Here is a 12,131-nt window from a genome sequence, read left to right on the forward strand (position 1 = left end):
AAGTACCTTATATCTTCTGTGTGCATTGTGTGATTTTGATGGATATTCAGCTGTATGTATGGTAATGGGGGCTAATCAAATTGATGTGGCTATTATGGGTCATAGCACCACCAACTGGCACCAGAAAGTATGGCACTTTGAACAGACTTTGAAATAGCCCTCTTGTGTTTAGATGAATTGCTTCAAAATTCTTTTGAATAATGTCAAGACACTGCTGATGTAAAATTGTAAAGGAATATTTGATATCTTGAATACTGTTGCCATGGCAATGCATTAATTGTTATCATTTCTTTCTTCCGATATTTGGGTGTTTTTTAGGCACTTGGCATGCTTAAAAGTTCATGAAATTTTGCACACACATCAGAGTTGTTGGCCAGTAGGACTGGGAAAAATTCACACATGGGCGTCGGGGGGGGGGCTCTGTAGTGCCCCCTTTAAAATGGGCATGTAAGACAGCTTCTATAGCATCCCATTTTCACCTACAGTCACCAAAATTGATACATATATAGTTCTCATTAAGCCAGACAACTTTCATAATTGTAGTTATTAGCTCAGCCCAAGAAGTCAGCCATTTTTGATTTTTTGAATTTTGCTGTATCTGAACTTTTAAATCCTCCTCATAGGGGATTCTTGAGACTGTCACCACATTTAGACAACATTATGCCTCGACATTGAATATGCTAAATTGTGAACATATTTTTGATATATCGAATGGTGTGGCCATGGCGAGGCATTCAATTAATGGTGGAAAATGGGAGACAGGCAGTGTCTCATATCTTCTGTGTGCAATGTGTGATTTAGATGCTGGAGTGGTGGTGGCGTAGTGGACTAAAGCACTGAACTGGTAAGTAAAAGGTTGTTGGTTCAATCCCCACAGGCACCACCATTGTGTTCTTGAGCAAGGCACTTAACTCCAGGTTGCTCCAGGGGGATTGTCCCTGTAATAAGGGCACTGTAAGTCGCTTTGGATAAAAGCGTCTGCCAAATGCATAAATGTAAATGTAGATCAAAATTGAGATTTATATTTAGTCTTGGGGGCTAATCACATGGACGTTACTATTTTTGGTCATGGTCATAGTGCCATCACCTGGCAGCAGGAAGTGTGGCTCTTACCACAGACTTCAAAATAGTCATCTTCTATTTACCCAAATTGCTTCAAAACAATTTATATTTATGTCAAATGCCATATGTATGTGTCCACCTTGCATTGTTTTACAAAAGCCACTGGGTGGAAATGGACCCATGGTGCTTGGGCCTGTCATCGCTGCTTGCAGCTATATATATTCTTTATTATTGTTTGCTTTAATAATTACTTGTAAACTTGAAGTTATGTTTACTTAAATGAGTATTACTTGAAGTCTACATGGCATTGTTTATCGAATTTAACATCCACATCAATATTTAGGTGTTTAACTAAAAAACTGTTCATTAGCATGTTGCTTTTAGCTTTGGTACTGAAATTGGTAAAGAATCATGAATTCTTGCTTAATCTTGACAACCTGTTGTGGTGTTCTTTTGATGTTTTTTGTAAATATGTGACATTCAAGAATGCACTTCACAGTGCTTCTTATAACATATGCTTTGGTTAAACCCAGATTTTCAACTTGATATATTGCTAACTAGCAACAAGTGGACATATGAATGATTTAAGCCTCAAATGCTGCTGCTGTTCAGAGGTCAAATCATTCAATGAATATTTATTTGTCTCTTTGTCTCCCACTCACTGATTGTGAGGAGAAATATCCTGCTGAAAGGTTAAAAACAAAGGACATGCAACACTATCAGTGGTCCACAGTAAAGTGCTGGGTTCAGGTTTCGAGTTTGGGTTCACACCAGTGCCATTCTGTCAGTGCTGTTGGTTTCAAAACCCAGCATACCAGCTCTTTGAACAACACATATTAGGGTTGAAATATTCCCCATTTTAAGCATCAAAGTATTCAAGTATGGTACTAATACACCAGCATCAGTAGTGCAAAGCAAGTCGCATGATTACTTTTTCAATCAGAGGGAACCATCATTTCAACCAAACAACCATTGCTGCCATTTCAACCGAACAACCATTGTTGCCAAGTAGGTTAAAAATGTTTAATGCAATTTAAATTGCTGTAAAAAGAGCATGTTTTCCAGACTGTTATTCACTAAATGAACACATGTAAAAATAACATTTAATAATTTTCATTTAAATGCTGTGATGTAACAATGCATAGTAGCAACCAGGAATATTTACTTCCATATATTTGTTCTAAAATATTTAATATAAAAAGTGCCATATTTTTACTAAAACATCAGTACTTGATCATATTAAAGTACAAAAGCACAAATGTCACTACTGAAAAGCAAGTCACTTGTTTGAACAATATTTTACATTTTAAACAGAATTTTAAACGGCAATATCTACCTACATATATTTGATCTAATAGATTTAACTTAAAAATGTCACATTTTAACTTTAACTTTAGCACTTATGCATATTCAAGTACTAATTTACCAGCATCCATGGGTGTAGAATATGTGGGGGATGTGGGAGACGTGTCCCCCTCACTTTCAATAAAATCAGAGTTTGTCCCCCTCACTTTTTCATGGGGCATATGAATGTCTTTCATAAAGAAAATGTCTAGAGGTGTAAATGAAAAAGTTAAAATTCACTAGTCAATCACTTTATTCATTGGATTAAAATTTTCAATCGATTGACTGCCCTTAAAATATATCTTATTTATTTTCGTCTTGCGCTAAACATTCTTTCCCACTCACATTTGAAATGATTGCTATGCCCCTGCCAGCATCATTACTGCAAAGCAAGAGGTGTAGTAAATAGATGATGAGCCAGTGAAGGTATTCTGCTTTTCAACTTTCATCTGTGTCACATGATCAGGCTGGGTGTCAAATGAACTGTGCTGTGGAATGTGAGCTGCTTTACTGCAGACAGCTGGATAGAGCAGCAAACAGCGTGGGTGAGACCCCAGTGGTGATGTAGCCAGGGTTGGGGAGTAACGGAATACAAGGAACGGGATTACGTATTTAAAATAAAAAATATAAGTAACTGTATTCCACTACAGTTACAATTTAAATAATTGGTAATTAGAATACAGTTACACTCAAAAAGTATTTTGATTACTGAAGAGATTACTTTGCATTTTACTGTCATTTCTTTAATTTAATATGTAGTCCTTTCAGATGGAAAACATTTATACATATAAATGATGTGATCCAAAGTGAATTTGAAAAGCGGTGAAACACTTTCTTATGATCTGTTACATTCATACGTGCAGACAGAGAATTAAGTTTGAAGTAAGTTTGGAGCAGAAGAAATAGAAATAAACCTTGTGTAAATTGTCAGCTTTATGCTAAGCTAAAATGCTATTTCTAGCCATTTTACATGCACGTTACCAGGCACAATCATATTTTTTATCAAGAAAATTCATGTTGGATCATAATTTCTTTTTTTCTAGTAAGACCTTTGATATTAGGGCAAAAAATTCTAGTAATAAAATCGTATTCTTGATAATAATTTGTATTGTTTTCCTGTAAAGAATATCTAAAAATCCTTAAAACAAGATCAATTTAATTTATCTTGTTTTAGAAACAACACTACATAAGATAATTAGGTTTTTCAGAGAATGTATTTTTAACATGTGTATTTTGTCTTACTGTGAAAAAAATCTACCAGTGCTGAAGAAGTAATCCAAAGTATTTAGAATACGTTACTGACCTTGAGTAATCTAACGGAATAAATTACAAATTACATTTTACAGCATGTATTCTGTAATCTGTTGTAGAATACATTTCAAAACTAACCCTCCCAACCCTGGATGTAGCCTACTCAAATGTTTTTTTTACTTCATATCCAAAACACAAGCTTCATTGTTTCAACAAGAGAACCATAGTTCTCTTGATCACGCGACAGCTACATGATGCGTCAGCTGCTGGCAGGAAGCACTTTTTAAAAGTTAATAACGTTTTAATTGTTGATTTATTTGGTAAAACTTTCTATGAAGCCCATATTTATAATGCATTGTAAAGTCATTATAGTGCATTAGTAATGTCTCATAATACACCTTATAATATGTTATAACTTCTCATTACATATAATACAACTCAATACATATAAATAACCACAATTATAATACATTAATACTTACCTATTCATTGTTATACCTCAGAGTATAATGCATTATAACACCAGCAACATCCAGTTTTATCTGCAGAAGTTATAATGTATTATATATATTTGTAATATATGTACAGTACTATGTATGCTTTAATTAAAGTGACAAAAGCAATGTCTTATAAACATCCATAAGATATTTTTAAGTGGTTATATGACATTACAACTCACGCTGGAAATTATATACATTACACATGTACAAAATACAAAATATCACCCATTCAATGTACAATTTTAGATATGACGAAAAACACTTATAAAGCTACAAGGTTAAAATACATCAAACTCTTTCTCGAGAAACAAATATGTATGTTGATCACACAATCTTCTTAAAAAAACAAATCAAACGGACTGTTTGTGAATCTTATTTGGAAACCTATTTTATAATTGACTTCCATTGTATAAGTTTGACTTGTAATGTATTGTATGTTACAAGTTTAATTTATGGCTGTTTATAAGAAGATATTGCTTTTGTAACTTTACATAAAGCAGGCAAAGGCCACTTATAATATGATTATGTCATAAAGCCTTTTGAGTGTTTACACTATGCTGCTTTTGCATGACAGTACTTATAAAATTAACTTTAGCTTCTGCTGTGTTAAAATTGGATGTTGCTTGTGTTATAATGCATTACACTTTTAAGTATAACTATGAGTAGGGGAAGTCTTCTGTATTATAACTGTAGTTATAATTATTTATGAGAAGTTATAACTTATTATAAGGCGTATTATGAGACATTATGAATGCAGTATAATACATGTATAATGCCTTTACAATGCATTATAAATATGGGCTTCATAGAAAGTGTTACCATTTATTTGTCACACAAACATGTCAGTTTGCTTCAGAAGACATTCATTGACTGACTAGAATCATATGGATTACTTTTATGCTGCCTAAATGTGACTTTTTGACTGTTAAAGTGCTGGCACCGTGTACATGCATTATAAGGACCTGACAGAGCTCTATCTTCTACTCAAAATATTTATTTGTGTTCTGCTGAAGAAAGACAGTTATACACATCTGGGATGGCATCAGGGTATGTGAATAATGAGAGAAGTCCTGGGGAGCTAAAGCATTCAAATCTTTATAAGTAATAAGCAGAATTTTAAAATGTATATGAAACTTAACAGCCAGTATAGTGACGATAAAATGGGGCTGATATGAGCATACTTCTTAGTTCTATTCAGCACTCTAGCTGTCGCATTTAGATCAACTTATTTATTGAACATGCAGGACATCCTCCCAGTAAGGCATTACAATAATCTAGTCTTGAAGTCATGAACGCATGAATTACTTTTTCGGCATCAGAAATAGAGAGCATGTGTCATAACTTTTTATGACACATGCTCTTTTTCTGAGGTGGCAGAATGCTGTTCTACCAACTTTGGAAATGTGATATTCAAAGGACAAAGTGCTATCAAACTTAACACCCAAATTCTTAACTGTAGAAGACATAACAGTACATCCATTGAGAGTCAAACTATATTCTAACATCTTATGTGTCAAAGTTTTTAGTCTAATAATTAGTACCTCTGTTTTGTCATAATTAAGCATAAGGAAATTTCTAGTTATCCAGTCTTTGATATCATTGATATACTTTGCTAACTTGGAAAATTGTGAAATTTCATCAGGTCTTGACGAAATATAAAGCTGAGTATCATCTGCATAACTGTGAAAACTAATTCCATGGTTCCTGATAATGTCCAAGGGGAAGCATAAACAAGGAGAAAAGCAGGGGACCTAAGATGGTAGCGGTCAGATAAATAGGACTTAAACCAAGCTAATACCTGTCCACAAATGCCAATATAATACTCAAGCCTATGCAAGTGAATATGGTGATCTAAGGTGTTGAAGGCAGCACTAAGATCTAAAAGCACTAGAAGAGAGATGCGGCAGTGATCAGATGATAAGAGCAAGTCATATGTAACTCGCCAGTTCAGAAAAGGTCGACAACTCCAACTAGAATTATCATTTTTTTTGGTACATGGTTACCTGGCAGAAGAATTTATATAGCTTCTGTCTGCAATCTGATCCTTTAAATCTACTGGTTTGGTGCTAAAACAACACCAGCTACAGTATTTTCACAATTCCCACTCTAAACTTCAAAAATGGTTAGTCCACAGGGTGGAGAAAGGCAATCTGTGCTGCTTCAAAAGTGAACATATTGCATTATCATGGGTTAGTCATTTGGCAGATAGCCTGAGGCGGTGCCATATATCAGTGAGACTGTCTGCTTGGGCTCTTGGCCTCTCTTGCGCTCAGACTTCTTAACACGTACCTGCTTTGATATTCCTTCACACATCGGCCTGCATCATGGTAATGGATGTAGACTGATTCATTATCTCCATTAAACACAGACGCTCACACACAGGAACTGGGTTCAAGGTAGAGCCTCTTGTAGGAGGACTGAGAATGGTGGACAATTGAATTAGGCTAAGCTCTATGTGGCACCTGTCAAGATGATAATTCTTCTGTATTAGTGAAGCAGGAGGGGCAAAGGTCGCCTTAGAGAAGAGCTATCGCTGGTTAGAATAAATAATGTTTTGGTGCTTAAATAAGAACATAGTAAGAACAATGTATGTGCTTTTTTCAAGGGTACTTTGACATTGTCAAAGCTTGCCTGTGTGATTAAATTCCACTGTGTATGCTAATGGACTTACGTTTTCCATAGTAAATTGTTTGTTTGTTTGTGCCTGAGGCACTGGGCAGTGTAAGTGCAATTTTTATGCAAAATAACATCAGCACTTTATTATCTTTGTAAAATCTGTTATCGCCTTATAGCAACATAGTAAAATTTCAGCACACATTTTAACACCACGTCAATAGAACCCTGCGCAGTGAGGTCGGACTATATTTAATTACTTGGTATCTTCATATTTAAGGCTATAGATGGTTAAATCCCAGATATATGGTGCTGTCAGTGTGACTCCATTCATAAATTGTTAATTTGGACACATTTTCAATGGTCAGATGGAATGCCAGCAGTGCTTGAGCTACATTATTTTATCAAAACATTGGACAAATTTATTATGCCAAAATAATGTCAAAATAAATGAAAATCTTTATGAAAATTAATATACCACAATAACAGACAGTCTTATTGATTTGTTGATGGACTAGAATCATTGCACTGCACTGCTTGTGAAAGTTCTTGGTAGTCTATTTTTAGTTTTATTTAACAGCTGCCATGCATATCTCTAAGGGGCAACATCTATCTTCTTGCACTGTACATATTCTTTGTTTAGTCATGTTTGTTTACAAGCCTATCTTCATGTCTTTTTTTTCTGCAAGCCTTTTAAAGAGTGTGACAGAAAGAATTCTCAGCTCATTCTTTCTCACCCCATGTGTTTGATGTCTCAAAACTCTGCCGTCTTTTCCTTCAGCCCTTTCTCTCTTCCTCTGTCTCCATCTATAACTCTGCTAATAAACACTCACGTAGCTCTAATGAGAACCATAAAGCCTCTCCAATCTTATTCTTTCCTCACTCAAATTAGGTAGAAGTATTTTCCTAGCTTTGTGAAACATCCCTGTTGGTGTGCTTTCTAAATTTAATAACCTAATTTTTGTTTCTCTTTATCTCCACCAGGTTGGTGTGGAATTTTGTAACAAAAGGATTCCTGTGTGCCCTGGAATATATCTGCCTAAAATGAGGAACTGTTGAGCGTGAGTATGATTTCATGTGTTCCCCAAATATTGTGTTTTTTAATGATCTTTGTGGAAATCTGCCTGGTTCGCTGATGCTGTTTGTTTGGTATGATTCTGATTAACCTCATTCTTGACCTGATTATAATATGCATACAAATTATTTGATTCAACAATGATTAATATACAGATCACTGTGTTGGATGATGTGTGTTTGGTGTTGCCTTGCACTGACACAGAGTTGTCCATGAGAAACCACAGACAGATGGGGAATTACGAACACCTACGCTCACATACACTCTTCTCTTGTCACAGAAAACACAGTCTGTTTAATACATTTTGACAGGTGAAAGCATAATTATCTGTGGGTTTTGCTAGATACTCTACTGTAGGGTTCCTATGCTTTTTGACCATTGATTTTCTTTTACCCAAAGATCTTTTTCAGTCTTTAATGATTAAAAAAAATAAGGATTTTTTTAGAAATCATTTTATATTCATTGCTGGGACAAATTTGTTTGTCATTTGTATGTACCTATGTGTATGTAACTTTTTTTAAATAATAGGTTTCAATAATTATATTACTTAGTATGCAAATGTCTCAAATAAGCCCCCAAATGGATGTGGATGTAAAATTTTAGTCTACATATGTATTCGTAAGCAAAGGTTTTTGATTAAATATTTTCAGAGTGTCTATTTGTCAGCAATTTGCACCCCAATAGTCTGGTGGAACCACACTATTGGGGTATACAGTATATACAACAAAATAGACAATAGATGACGCTGTAGTGGTGTGGGGTGCAAAGGTGTGCGAATGTGTACTGTTGTCCTAGCGACCGGGTTAGAATCCGATTTTGTCCCACTCGTTTTCCCATCCGATTTCCTGTTTCCACTCTTAATATTACCTTTTAATTCTACTTAAAATAATAGGAAAAAAAAAAAATGAATATAAATGTTGATTTCATCGTAGTGATTTTGGTCACGGTGAATGTCAGGGAGTGCAGAGAGGGTTTGATCTGGAGGCGTCGTCTGTCGATCACACACATTCCCATGTGAAACCATGGTTACTGTAGTAAAACCGAGGTTATTTTTTATGAGGTTAGGTTTAGGGGTAGGGGTTAATGTAATTTGTCTGTGGGACTCTAAATAAACACAATAAACACACTGCCGTGATGCCCATACTGTTAGTATTTAAATATAGGTGCACACACAGTGTTCAGGTTCATTGGATGAGAGTCATGGCTGTTAAGTTATCTGGAAGTACTCTGTAGAGGACTAATCTGACACACAACGATAAAGGCTTCAGGAGTGCCGGAGCCCAGCTGGTTTCATTAGGATACAACTGTTTGTTCCACAGGAACAAGGCCTAATTTAATCACCCTCCTGTGCTGCTCAAATGTTCAATTTAAAGCTTCCATACCACAAGCAAAACAATAATTTCAGTGCATAGTGGGTCTGCAGTTTTTGATAAGATTTGATTTGATTTTAAACTCTTTTTGTGGTTTTCGATTTGGCCCTTGTAAATTATAATTATAATTATTATTATTCCGTGAGAACAGATATTAAAGGAATAATTACCTTTAATAATTAAAAAAAAGAGAGCATACAGTACAAATAATTTCTACTAAATTTCTTTTTTATGAACAGCATGTACTCTGTGTTTAGAAAGAACTTTTGAAACTAGAGATTGCTAAACTTGCAACCATATTGTCTAGATTAACTATACCCTATATTTTAATAGATGTTAAAATCTCACTTGGATTAGCTGGGACACATTATGGAAGGAGCTATTTTATCTGTGACATCTAAAAGGAAACATTATTCAGTCCGCAACAGGCATCTGAGTCTAAATCAATCTGAAGAGCAGTACTCGATGACTAATCTAAAATGATGTCCAGTAACTGTGAGGTGTCAGCCATAAACTGAGGAAGATATGATTACTTTATTTGGGGGGGGGGGGGGGGGTTAAATTAACTGATTCATTATTTTGTTTAGAAGGTACAATGGATGATAGATTTACAGAAAATGGCAAGAAAAAAAACAAAGAAGAACATTGTGATTTAGTTCAGTAAAGATTGAAAGAAAATAAATGGCAAGACTTAAAGGAATAGTTCACCCAAAAAGTACGATTCTGTCATTAATTTCTCAATCTTAAAGTTGTTCCAAACCAAAACTTTTACAATACGGGATTGTTATCCCATTTCTTTACACTGCTTCTCACCACTAATGTAGATTTTAGAGAGATGAGAAAGAAACTCCCATAAAAAAATGAAGTGAGGGGTCTTCATAAATAAAGAATCCCTCAATTCAGTGATAGCAAGGTTGCTGGGCTGTTCCAAAATATAGGCCATGTTTTGCTGTTCATATGTGCAGTTGCCTTTTCGACAACGAAAAGAGGCATACTTTGGCACTGGCAAGCAAGTCACAGCAGAAGTTGAAACACGTGGTGCGAAATGCACTTCTCAGAATGGTGGCCCTGTGTTACCCATGGCGAGAGCTCTGCTCATTAAAGTTTCAGTTTAATATTTCCATATTTCCCCTCTTCCCCCCTTTTCTGCTCTCCATTTAAAATAGTTTTATCTGGTGAGTGCATGAGCTATGAAAGGAAATTTTTTTTTTTTTTTTTTTTTTCAGATTTTGAACTAAATCACAGTGGAAGGATAGTGGAAATGAAACAAAACAACTTAGTTTATCATAATGAAATAAATTGTCTGTCTTCAAACCTTACATGAAGTGAATTAAAAACATGCATGTGCTGTTTAAAGATACATTGTACAAAGGCTGTATTATTTATGGGATAGTTCACCCAAATATGAAAAATCTCTCATTTACCTTCATGCCATCCCAAATGTGTATGACTTTCTTTCCACTGCAGAACAAAAACAAAGATTTTTCAAAAAATATCTCTGCTCTGATGGTCCTCACAATGCAAGTGAATGGTGACCAGAACTCAGAAGGTCCAAAAAGGACATAAAGGGGGCATAAAAGTAATCCATATGACTCCAGTGGTTAAATCTATATTTTCTGAATCAATATGATAGGTGTGGGTGAGAAACAGATCAGTAAAGTCCTTTTAATACAATAAATCTCCACCTTTGTCCACCCCCAACCAGTTGGCGCCTGAATGTGAAAGTCACTTCCACTCCAGAATGTTGAAGTGAAAGTGTAGATTTTCATTTAAAAAAAGGACTTAAATATGGATCTGTTTTTCACCCACACCTATCATTTCACTTCTGAAGATATATATTTAACCAATGGCTTCTTATGGGTTACTTTTATGCTGTCTTTATGTCCTTTTTGGACTTTCTGAGTTCTATTCAACATTCACTTGCATTGTGAGGACCAGCAGAGTGGAGATATTCTTCTAAAAACCTTTGTTTGTGTTCTGCAGAAGAAAGAATATCATACACATCTGCGATGGCATGAGGGTGAGTAAATGATGAGAGAATTGTAATTTTTGGGTGCACTATCCCTTTAACTCAAGTTTTGATTGACAGCTTTTCACATTTCATATGCATGTGCGTCTTCTGTAAATGTGCTAGAAGGCGATTAGCCTTTCTGATGCAGTCCCCTCAGAGGATGCGAGAACTTTATGTAAAGCCTGACATTATTGAATATGCGTTGTGCATGTGCCCCCAGGATGTTCTCTTGATATGTTGAATGGTTATGATAAATATCTTCATGCTTCTGTTGCTCTTCAGGCAGTGGTTACTCAACATGCTGTAAGAACAGAATGTATTTCTTTCCATCATATGCATCATAACATCTTAATTTAGCCTTAGGATGACTCACTCTCACCGTGATATTACTAAAACTACTAAAGACTATAAAAGTACTAAAGACAAGACTATTTTTGCTGACTACCTCAATTTACAAGTCAGTTACTAGTAGGACTATGGGATACACCTAAATGATATATGCTTATAAACAATCTTTTGCTGATATGAAACACTGCAATCTATATATTTAAGCTTAAAAGGGTAATAATTTCAATCAAATAGCCATGGCTGTCAATTAGATTCAAAATGTTTAAAGGAACAGTTCACTTAGAAAAAAATAAATTTCCCTATCTGTCACTCACTCGACGTTGGTGTCGATGTAGTGACACTAGGGGTCACTCTTGGGAGCCCGAGACACCGCTGGTCTTTGATAAAAGGCCAATGAAAATTGGCGAGTGGTATTTGCATGCCACTCCCCCGAACATACGGGTATAAAAGGAGCTGGTATGCAACCACTCATTCAGATTTTCTCTTCGGAGCCGAACGGTCATGCTCATCGAGCTGAATAGCACTGTTCATTCACCTCTGCTGGATCTGACGGCGCA

This window comes from Myxocyprinus asiaticus, chromosome 5, assembly GCF_019703515.2.
Source record: "Myxocyprinus asiaticus isolate MX2 ecotype Aquarium Trade chromosome 5, UBuf_Myxa_2, whole genome shotgun sequence".
Lineage (NCBI taxonomy): Eukaryota > Metazoa > Chordata > Actinopteri > Cypriniformes > Catostomidae > Myxocyprinus > Myxocyprinus asiaticus.